Raw genomic sequence first — 11,889 nt, forward strand, 5'->3', positions numbered from 1 at the left:
TTTCTCTGCCTGTTGACTGGCCAGTTTCTTGTCCATCGCCCCTCTATATCTAAATATCCTGCTCCTCCTCTTCCTCTCTACCACTCATTTTACATCATGTTCCCTCCTTTCTACTCTTTGTTTTCCTGTCTCCTGTCTCTGACAGTAGACAAGTCTTGATACATGTACAGTGCCTTCACCTTTTTCCGCCCAGTAATTTATGCTGTCAGGGGTTTTCCTCTGTTTGGATGGCCAGGCTTTCATGTGTGTGCAGAGCAGTATCTTGGGGTGTTGACACGTTCCTCTGTGTTCAGCATGAAACAGACTGTAGCAGGTAATTGATGGGGGTTTACTGCCACAGGCACGCAGCACAAAGTGGGAGGAAGCCCACCAGTTTTTAACCCCACCAATTAGATTAGCAAAAGGCTGGAAACAGAGAGGTGAGATCAGCAAAGTGTTGCCACTATGAGCTCATAATTATTTAGACTAGTGTGCAACTGAAACATCAGCATGGCCCACACAGGCTTATTACAGAATGTCTGCACTCAGTTCACCTGTCTAAAACACATGCAGTCTAATACAACAGCCCTGCAGTAAATCCTGCTGTTATAATACTCAGTTTTTGTCATCCACATCATCTATATCAATGAGTAGACTGAATATTAAAAGCTAATTTTAGTATCACACCTGTGTATGCATATTAACTGGATATTTTGTGCACTGTAAATTCTCATAACTGTCATGACTTACATATATTAGTTAACTTTACTTGGTTATCAACAATATGCACATCTTACTGGTTTCTATGAAATTACAGTTAATTGCAGGGTGAAAAAAACAATTTACTTATTGTTTTGAGTGACGATAACTATATCATCACTCAAAACAATAAGTAACAACAAAGGCTGAGGTGTGAGCGTGCGCAAAAGCCAAAATTCAGTCTCCTGCTCAGGGCAGGGTGGATTGATGTGGACTCAGTGTAGAAGCTGAAGAAAGAAAGAGAGATGGCTTGGATTTTGAACTTTTCGTGAAGTCTCATTTTGTCTTTTGAAGAATAATAAGGTAAGTTATAAGGCAAGCAATAATTGTGTGTGAATTTGTGTTTCTGACTGCTGCTATAGAGCTAACGCTAGCTGACTTAGCTAACAGGCACTGCACAATATTCAACTGGTTGAACTTATTCAGGCATGTTTTGGCGGTTTCTCACCACCGTCCCTGGATCGCCTAACAACCTATTTTAATTGTTCCGAAATTAAAGTTAAAAGTCCAAAATTTGAAATGGTACAGCTGGTTTTCTGTTTTTCTCGCGTTGACATAGTAAATACATTTTGGTGACAGGTTGGAAATTTATAACATGGAAATTCCGAGTTAGAAGTAAATGCAGCATGAACAGGGTTTGCTGCAGAGGCAACATTAAGTTAGGCTTGTTGTAATGTACGGTTTGCAGCCACGTTGGTTGGATAATTAAATGACATATTTGACTGTACTGTCTGTTTTCCGTTTTCAAACATTGTTTGTAAAGCCAAAAACTGTTGTCTCTGGAAAACTGTGTTGAAAGTTGGCAAGAGGCTGCAGCAACAGTAAGTTAACTTTAGTGTTTCCCATTAATTAACGTTACATTGCCCAGACTGTTTGTCTCGCCTCATTTTCATAATGAGCCGAAAATATTTTTACACTTCTCATAATAACATAGAGAGGTGACTGCAGACCAGGACACGCAACCGGTAAGTTAGCTTCTGCAGAGGAGGCTATGCTAGTGCTAACATTAGCATTAACAGGCCTGTTGTCTGGCCTGGGGCTACGGCTACCTGGAGTGCCCGACACGTCTAACGTAGTCCTCGCCGAAAAAGCAGCTCTTCTCTGACACATCTCTCTAGTAGAGACATCCTTTCTATGGCTTGCCATAATAGCAGAGTGTAGAAGAGGAGAGAGCGTAAACAGCAGTTATTGATCTCAGGAAAGTAGGGAGCAGCGTCTAGTGGTGAGGTACTTTTCAGATTAACATTTGACATGAATTAAGATGAGCTTGTAAATTACGCTGCATTATATTAAACCAGCGGTTCTAAATCAGTGTATAGCCTTTGTTGTCTCTTTATCATGTTTCAGATTTCTGTGACTCTCTCGCTCCTCTAAACTTTGTTTCAAATACATAAAAACCAAAAGAGGCAAAACTCCAATATTTCACAAAAACGCAAAGATAACAGAATTTTTATGGAAAATGAATCTAAATGTATGTATCAGAATTTAGTTTTTTCTTCTTTCCTCCACAAATTATGATCTCACAGTCACTCAGATTTATCTTGCGACTCTTATGAAGTCCTGAAGATCAAATAATGAAAATAAAATGCTGCTTATGCACTGATTCATCAGTATGAATAATGTACTTAATTAAACATAATTAGTATAGTCACAAACTGTACAAGTACTTTTCATTCTTTATGTATTTAGCTGCTAAAATTTAAATAGGATTTATTATATCTAAATTTTGCTCTCAAAGTGCACCAGATCGATGCATTTAAGTTTAAAATGTACAAAATTTTCTTCCAGGAGAACATGACCCCAGGCCTCTCAAGGGAGTTTGAGGTCAACCCACCACAGTCTCATAAAATTCTGTGGGAAACAGTGTTAGGTTTACTTACACCAAATTAAAATGTTAAATTTCACATTTTGTCTTGTAGTAATTGTTCTTTGCTGTGTTGGCACACTACTGCTAAATTAATACAAAGGAAATGCTGCTTTTGAATTGTTTTTATGACTGAGGCCTCAAATATATATTTATATAAATGCATTTACATTTATATCAAAAACAAGTATTTTCCTGTAATGCCTGTAAAGCTTGCACACATAAATGAATGTGTCTCTAATATGCAAACCACAACACTAAGTGGAACCTACTTTTAACTAAAAAATTCTTTATCCTTTTCAGAAGAAGTGCTTGCGGCAACTGCCTGAGGACTCTTCACCGAACAGCTGCTTTATCAACGTGGGACTCAGTACACTGGAGGTGAGAAGCCAGTAGCCTATATACCTCATTTGTGTGTGGTAATTGTAATGTTGGGTTGGCAACTTGAAGAAGTATTTCAGTTGTGGACATTGTGGTAACTCTCGTGAAACCTTGTTGAGTTCTGGCACTTGCTCCAGCCAGATGTAGGCCTTTGATCACAACTGGCTGGTATTGTTAATAGTGTACATTATGAACCTTTGTGCGTCCTGCCAACATCCAAGCATCCTCTGGTCACGATCACAGTGTTGTTGGTAGAACTGTGCTCAGTAGTGTGTGTTTAGTTTGAGCCAAAGTGGCTACACTGAGGCCTGGCTAGGGACATGCTCAGGGCCACACTAGAAGCTAGCCTGATTCCAGAGACCAGTTGGATCATCTCCTCACCTGTCACTAGTGTCTGACCTCAGCTTGGTTTGTCTTTAGTTTATACAGTGTTGTCGTTTTCACTTGGTATTTTAGATTCATGGTGTGTTCACATTCTGTATTTTTATATAACGGCTTATTCACTGTCCTATTGGTCATAGCCAGCACCTCCCTAAACTCCTTTGAGCTGAAAATGTCTTTTGGTTTCACTTTCAACATGCTTTTTGAGCCCCCAAGCAAATCAGTGTTTTTTGCCTTAGCACTGTTACTGTACAGAGCAGTGTCTGGTCCCATATTCAACCTACAAGATGACACACTGGCAGTGCTATGACAAAAAATAGTTCTGCTCATGTGAGCTAGGCTAGTAGCATCACACATACGATGAAGCAGCCATACAGCTAACTCTGTGTCACTGGGTTGCACTGCGGAGCTTAACAGTGTGCCCGATTGCCATACTGCAGTTGTGTATTTGCACAAAATTAAATGTGAGGAAGACGTCAATACTTCATTTCTTTCATGTGCTTTACTGGACTGTTGTAGACGTTTGATAATTCCTATCAACATTTCCCTGTTGTAATGTTTTTGTTTGGTTTATACAGGATTCTGATAGTGATGAGGCCTGGGCACAATTATCTGTTGAGGTGCTGACTGTCATCAGTGAAGGTGTGCCTCTCTCTCCATATCATCTCCACCTTGATCCAGTGTCTACTGCCGTCATCGATGAGGGAGGTATTGTAATGGATGATCTCCAGAACCTATCTCAAGCTCTTTTCCTCTTGTTTGGGCTGTCATATGCTTTACACTTGAACTACCCTAAAGCCATGAAAAACACTTTCAGCTTCATTCAAAGAGTGATGCTTGTTATTTTTTAGTTCTACCTGTTGGTATGGGCTTTGGCTTATGGTGTACAGAAGCCAGTATTTGCCATGACAATAGCTGCACACAGTCTCTTAAAATTGTTTTAAACCAGCACTATGCGATTTTAAATTGGCAGAATGTGTTAATAGACCTGAAAACTAAAGTGTGCTTTGTGACCTTTTGAGATAAACCTTTTGAGTAATGAGATAAACCAATTCAAAATTGTGCAGACCAACCCTGTTTTCAGCCCTTTGTGCCTCTTCTACAAAGTTTCCATTTTTTTCTATTCTGAAATGGTTCTCATAAAGGATGTTCAGTAATTAAAACTGTATTGTTGGTGTGAATCACAATGTCAAAGTAGCAACAATCAGTTGCAAAAAAAATCATAATTGAACTTTGAACTGTCATTACCTTGATTCATTATGTGTAACTGTAAATGAGACTGAGAAGAATGGAACCTGTTTTTCATTAATGTATAAAGGATGTTTTAAGTTACACAAGTTACAGCTAGTCTGTCTTTTTAAGGCAATCAGTTTGCATGCTTTTTATGTAAGGTTAACTAATAAGAATTTACAGTGATATACTCCATTTGTAGTGTGAAACAGTTGTCTTAGTCTGTTTATTAGCGCTGCATTGATTCATTGATTAGTCGATCGACAAAAAATGAATTGGCAACTATTTTGATTATTGAATAATTGTTTTAGTAATTTCTTAAAGCAAAAATGCCAAACATTTGCTGGTTGCAGCTTCCCAAATGTGATGAATTGAAACTTTTATGTGTTTATACATGATAATAAACTGAATAACTTCGATTTTGGACTGTGGATCAGACAAACCGATATTTGAAGACGTCACGTTGGGCTCTAAGACATTATGACAGGAATTTTCACAATTTTCTGGCATTTTACAGAAAAAATGGTTGATTGATTTATCAAGAAAATGATTGGCACATTAATCTATAATGAAAATAATCGTTAGTTGTAGCCCTACTGTTTATGTTGTTTGTATTATTGTCTGAGCCCTTCAGGGACCTCTCGTTTATGTCGGCGTTGAATAAGTTGAAAAATGAACCTTCCAGCAAAAGATGTCATCTTATACAGTGAGGAAATGTGACGGGCATTTTTCTAACGCTGTAGCAATTAGTCAATTAATCAGTTGACAGAAAATGAATCTACTATTTTGATAATCAATTAATCAATTTCAGTCTTTTTGAGAAAAAAACACTATAATTCTCTGGTTCCAGCTTCTTAAATGTGAATATTTTCTGGTTTTAGTCTTCTATGTCTATATCTTTAGGTTGTTGACTGTTGATGGGACAAAACAAAACATTTTAGGTTGCATCTTGGGCTTTGGGAAACTGATCAACATTTTTCACCATTTTCTGACATTGTAAGGACCAAATGATTAATCGATTAATCAAAACAATAATCAGTCAGCAGCCCCACATTTTTTCACCATTTTCTGGAATTTTATAGACTAACTTGTTAAGCAAATAAATGGTAACTGACAGATACTGAAAATAATTTGAGTATAATATGAATAATCATTTAGCTGCAGCTAATTTCAAGCACCATGTTACCTGAAACTTGTTTACCTTGAACCTGCTGTCAATGTGTGAAAGAGCTTGTGTGTTAGCAAAACACCCATATGTTTCTAAAGACATCAGTTCCCCTACACCTACTTGTCCTCAGAGTAAAACCTCTTCCCATCCGTCCTCACTACCCAGCCACACAAGGGTCCTGTTCAGTATTCAGCCAGGCATACTGGCCCGGATTCTGCCGAAATGATAAAACCCCATTTATCAGCTAGAAGCATCCGCAGACTGCAGATATAACCAGTCTCTACGCTTTCGATGCCAGGGTCACACCAGTGTGATTCTGGCTGGCTTACTGAACCCCCAGTGGTTACCCGCTCAAGCTCAAGATTTCATTACCAAGTGGTGTTACTTGCTAATGAATTTGTCTCTAATCATGTTATTTGTAAGTGTCTCACACAACTTTGGGTAAAACATGCTACAGTTCTCCCAACAGAAACAGAAATAAAATGTCTCTCTGTGGGATATATTTTTGCAGAAAACAAGTCTGCAATCCATATTTTTTGTGGTTGATTTGGCAGTTTATTTCAGAGGCATCTAATAGGAATCCTAATTGGAACAGTTTTGAAACAGTTGAGTGATGAAAACCATTTGGATTTTATTTTCATTATTTATTCATTCCCATTTAAAGCAGCCAAAGCCACGGTTGTAAACTTAAGGTTTCCCCCCCCCCTCCCAGTTGATGGTAGGCTTCATGTACTAGCTCCCATCTCGGAGTTGATTACTGGTCCTGTTAACATTCGATCATAAACGTTACACGTATGTAATAAAGCTTTTTGAAAATGTGCAGCAGCAGCATTGTTCTAATCGCTTTGCAAATATTGCCTCAGAGGAATAAAAATCGCATCATGCTTAGATCCAATTTGTGCTACACTCACCAATTACTTTCACGGTCCACTTCCCGTCTAATACAGAAAGGCCAGATTATCCGCTGGATGTCTGGGTGCTGCACACCCTAATTACACACACAAATTGGAAAAACACAACTTGTGACAAAAAATGTAGCATGTGATTTGTCCTCTTTCCAAGAAAAATATTTGCACTAATTTACTTCGACTGCCCTCAAGGAGATAACTGGCCTCTGAGAAACGGAAGGCCTACTTATGTAAAATGTGAAGAGTTTTTGATCTTTGTATTGGCCTTGTAATCAGATAAAGCAGTAGCATGGATGTACTGTGTCTAATTGGGTTGATGTATAATTAATCTAAACAGTAGTACTAGCGTAGTTCATTACATGACTGATTAAGAGGATATACAGAGGAAAAGACAGAACATTAGGTTATCAAATATAGTGTAGTGCTTTGAAGCGCTGTGTAAATCTACAAAGACTGAAAGCTTGAGCAGACTTTTAAAAAGGCACCATAACCCAGTGTAAACTAACCACTGCACTTCGCTTATAGCTTGTTTTACTCTTTATTGCTGCCACACAAACTCACTGCAGTTTCGCTCTTTCTGCTTGCTGCACAAATCTCATGCCTGGACAAACAGAGGACAGTCAGGAAGTCAGGGCCAATTGTGGTGTAACTGAGGAGAGAACCAGTAGCGTTGAGTACAACATTAATGCATGTGAACTTGAGAGTCACATCCAATGGGTGCTTTGCTCTTAACGCTGAGTCTTGCTGAGGGACAAGTCCAACCTACAGTACAGTAGCTGAAATTGACACTGGGGATTTGCTGAGAGGTTTGGAGGTCTTCCATTTTAAGTATTATGATGAGCACATTAAAAGTTTTCAAATGGGTATTGCTTGTCTTTTCTATTCAAATCCCACTAAAGCAACTTTGGGCTCCTGTCAATGATTGTTTTCAGTATCCATGAATCAGTTTTTCTTTTTCAATTAATCAGTTAATCATTGAGTCAAACTCTGAGATGATGGTGAAAATAGCCATCATGATTTCCACAGCCAAGATGATGTCTTTGGTCCTCAGTTGCTTGTTTTGACCAACATTCCTAAACTCAATTTGCAATGATATAAAAGAAAGGAAATTATCACATTTAAAGAGTTGAAACCATAAAATGCATGATGCTTTTGCTTGGTAAATGAGTTATACAATTATTAAAACTGCTTCAGATTAATTTTGGAGTAGATGGACTAATAATACATAATTTTAGCACTAAAAACATATATATTCCTTTTTTAAAATAATACCGCAGATGATCAAGGGAGAGTCAATAATCCTAGATGAAGCTTGTCAAAGTAATTTCTCAAGACTTTATGACAAGCTTTCTATTTTAAGCAATTGAGTTCACATCTGCAAACTCAAAGCAAACTCATGACGCTGTGATGTAGTCACAAAGAGCTCGAGGCTGCAGGTACGACTGAGCAAGTCAGTGAGCTAGTAGACAGAGAGAGAGAGAGAGAGCAGCACTCCTCAGCCATCCAGGAGATAGATGCGTCCTGCCACTGTATAAATTGGCTGTCGGAAACATTGTGCGAGGAAAAGTGGCAATTGGTGGGAATTTAAAGGCAGAGTGACAATGATAGAGAGATGAAAAAAGGGAGAAGATAGGGCGAGGGTCAAAAGGGAAGAGGGAGTGAGGGTGAAGGCCAAGGTCAGTGTTAAATGTCTCATAAAGGGCTGGAGATTGGGAGATGACTGTTTCAGAAGAAAAGACCCGTAGAGACAGGACAACAAATGAAGATAAAGATGGGTTACTTTCAATTATGGACAGAGAACACCACACATAGCATGGTTATCTTGTTTCTATTAGAGAATGACTCTACAGTACGGTGAACTTCAGACAGTTATTATTGCAACAACCGAGATCGTTATCGTTTTCATTATTACTACATTATTGTTTTAAGTGCCTGTATGCTTCAGTTGTACAGCATATCTCCAGTGAACTACAACGCACTACATTACAGCCACCTAGGAGCTGAACAGTGACTGGCTTGAATTCAGAACAATACAGGAAAGGGCCATGCTGTAGAATAGCAATTATTCAAAGGATCTGGCAGCTCTGATAAAATGAATGGAACCTTATGACTTGGCAAACTAGCTTCATGGTTAATGCAGGACTTCCTGGATGGAGCTGGAAGTTATTGGAGGTCTGGTCCCCCTGCGGGATAGTAAAGTGATTTGGCCATACTCTGCAGATGTCTGCCATATAGAGGAAGAGATAGTGGCTGTCTGCTGGAGGATGGATGAGATGAGGAAATGAGAGAGGCATAGACCAGGGATCGGCCCATGACTAGGATGCCAATGATGTTATCAAAGGAGCAGTGCCAAGAAAAAGTGAGTAGAAGAAAGACGCAATGGTTGCATCCCTGTTTCTGCAAGATCTTAACTCGACCATTTCAGAGGATCACCTACTATAGACAGAAGATAAATCAGCATCCCTATAATTGCCTGAACCTTTAACCTGGAGGCAGGAAGTGATCACATGACCCCGGGAGGTCTAATGTTTGGCCTCTATCATAGAACAGCATCAACTATTGACACACTGCAGTAATGGCCTACCTTAGGGCTGGTAGCTTCACGCAGAGTAATGATGACCCATGCTCGCCTGCAAGCCACTGCTTTTCTTCTCATCGATGCAATTACTGCACTGAGGCATGGCTGGCTGAAAGCCCCCATAGCAAGGAAGAAGATCACAATTCCCTGCTGTTCATCTTACCACAAGTAAAGAAGAAAATACCTCCAAGATCTACAGTGACTCTGTGCAAAGTGTGAAGCTAATGGGTTAATCTGTATCAGTATAATATTGAAATGGATATAGGGAATGCTCTGTGCACAGGTTGTCGCGATGCATTAATTATTGTTGACGCTCATACGCATGTTTAGCCCGCACCAGTGAAAAATGAGATGACAAAAGAGGTAATTTCCTCTTTCTCTCAAGATGGTGTGTAATTGTGTGAGCTACAGTGAGGGGGGAAACTGGCAGGGGAGGGTCTGTCTGAGGCTTCTCCCTCCCCATTCCTTCTGACAAAGACTTTAATTCACTGTAATTATACAGATGGATTGAAATATACAGCAAGACAGGGAATCACTCCAATTATGCAGAGTTGATTAAAACTTGGACCCCATGCCAGGGTGCTGCAGGAGCATGGGAGGAGTCAAGATGTGCACCATAGAAACACGAAACACCATAAGACCCGTTAACATCTGCACCACGAGGACCAAAACGCATAAGAGGATTTCTGTGTCTCTAAGCTGTGAAGTAACAATGTACAGTTTGATGGTCTACTGCAAAAGGAAGGGTTTCTGTTCTTGACAGAAGGCAAACTCCTCGAGTTGAAATCTCATCGCCTCCTAATGAAGATGGATCAATGCTATTCATTTACTGACAACCACACACAGTGTACAGAGCAGCCCATCTCCTGTGTTGTCACTGCATATAGCTACAGCATTTACGCACAGTGGTGGGGATAAGTCCTTGGCATCTGGAGACCATGGTCAGTGGAGGAGAACGAGGAAGAGACAAAGGGAGGGAGAGAAAAAAAACGAGAGATGGAGAATAAAAGAGAAACGGACACAGAGACAAAGAGAATGAGAGGTAGAGAGAAAAAGATGGCAAATAGGGAGGAACGGAGTGAAAAGGGCAAGACATTTGTCACCCTCTCCTACAGGACCTTAGGAAGAAAGAACAATATCATTAATCTCCTGACATTTCAATATTGTATTAACCTTTCTAGTGGAATTCTCTGGGCTCATTAGTCTTTTTTGAGGGGGAGAAAAATAATAATCGATAGAACAAGCTCTGAACACGATCTAGAAATATACTGCAGTCAAATAACATACAACCTCAAGCCAGTCATATGATGTCCTGTCTTTAGACATCGCTCCCTTTATCTACTTTAAATGAATCTTAAAATACAAACATTTCAAATAAGAAGATAAATGGAGGTGAAAGGGTGTAGCTGCTGCTTTCAAGTAGGTCACTGTCATAAAAGAGAAAAATGTCTGTGCTGTACAACAACAGCTTAAGATGGCAACACAAGCACATCAGCCATCTTATGTGAAGAGAAAAAAGCCCCAAGGCCACACAAAGCGTGATGAACCCATGTCTCATCTTCCCCACTTAGTCAGTCAGCAGCCTGTCAGCAACAGAAATATAGAGAGAAAAAGAGAGGAGAGAGTAAAATGGAGGCAGAACCCAAAGGTGCCCACACCCTTTAAACTCCACCGCCTCCCTGCAACACCTCCACGGTCCGCTCACCCATAGCATCACCTTCCATCTATCAATGCCTGAGGAACACCCGCCATTCAAATCACCACCACTCCCCAGGTCATTTGACTAAGAAAACACCCTAATTTATCCCCATTATGTACCCTCGCGGAACATTAAAGCGCCATGTGGACCTTTGTCTGTCGTCATTTACATTTAGCCTCCATGATTGGTTTTGTCAGTGTTTTTGCCCGACGTGTTCGGCAAAGCTGTTATGAAAACATGCCGCTTTTGAATTGTGTGATTGTATGTTTGCATTGGGCATTCCTAACCTCGGGGGGAGGAGTCACACGGGTTCAAGGGTTATTTCAATACTGTCATTATGGGTATACCTAACACCTTGACTGAGGCAAGAGCAGTCTAATGGATTTCTTTGAATTCTCGTAGGAAAATGAGTGGATGGCAGATTCACACACCAACACTCTGTTTCTCTGTGTATCAGGGGGGCTTTTAAATCGTGTTATTTTTCTAATTTAGCAGAAATCAATCATATTTGTAATAGAAGCAATGGTGTACTGGTCAGTAGTCTGATTAAAAATGGTGTAGATAAAATAACAAACACTTGAAAACGAACTCTGAAGTAGGTTTGGGCGATATGACGATTGCCAGTATACTGTGAAATAATAGGCATTTGTCAACCGATAGAGACATTGCTATAATATCTCTGAAGCCATTGCAGATAATATAGCAACTCAATCAGCAGGACTTCTTAATGGCAGTATTAGATTTAGAGGGTTTTTGCATCAATGGGATGAAACACCTTGTTATTCAGTTTACTGCTTTAGCCAAAAATGGACCAGCTGTTTTTCCTGTTTCTCCATGGTTTCTTAATTACATTTTCAGAATGGTCATAATATTATTGCTGACATGATTAGTCAATTAATTTAATTAGTTTACTGAAAGACAATTTATCACCAACAGTTTTGA

The 11,889-nt window shown here is 39.6% G+C and overlaps 1 long non-coding RNA gene across 1 annotated transcript; it reads left to right on the forward strand.

Moving 5' to 3' along the window:
• The first annotated feature begins 884 nt into the window (after positions 1–884).
• On the forward strand, positions 885–4,696 carry LOC122983963. The gene is made up of 3 exons (XR_006403799.1): positions 885–1,041; positions 2,906–2,983; positions 3,943–4,696. It is a non-coding gene; the product is annotated as an uncharacterized LOC122983963 (long non-coding RNA).
• The last annotated feature ends 7,193 nt before the right edge of the window (positions 4,697–11,889 follow it).

Source organism: Thunnus albacares, chromosome 6 (genome assembly GCF_914725855.1).
Source record: "Thunnus albacares chromosome 6, fThuAlb1.1, whole genome shotgun sequence".
Lineage (NCBI taxonomy): Eukaryota > Metazoa > Chordata > Actinopteri > Scombriformes > Scombridae > Thunnus > Thunnus albacares.